This window comes from Buceros rhinoceros, unplaced genomic scaffold, assembly GCF_000710305.1.
Source record: "Buceros rhinoceros silvestris isolate BGI_N320 unplaced genomic scaffold, ASM71030v1 scaffold16492, whole genome shotgun sequence".
Taxonomy (NCBI): domain Eukaryota; kingdom Metazoa; phylum Chordata; class Aves; order Bucerotiformes; family Bucerotidae; genus Buceros; species Buceros rhinoceros.
In genome coordinates this window covers 1-223 of record NW_010399602.1, presented here as the reverse complement: position 1 = coordinate 223, position 223 = coordinate 1, and positions in this window count along the sequence as shown.

Here is a 223-nt window from a genome sequence, read left to right as displayed (position 1 = left end):
CCACAGGCCCCAGGAAGAAAGCGCCTGCCTGTCCACAAACACTGGCCCAACCGCTGCCCAAGGGTCTGCTGAGGCAGCTCCCTGGCCAGATGTGCTCCTCGGCCAGATGTGCCCTGTCAGGGAGTTTGGGACGGGCTGAGAAGGTCGTGGAGGGGATTACAGCACAGTCAGGTCCTACCTGGTTGGGGGAAACTGAGGCACGGAGCAGCGGTGGGTTTTGGTG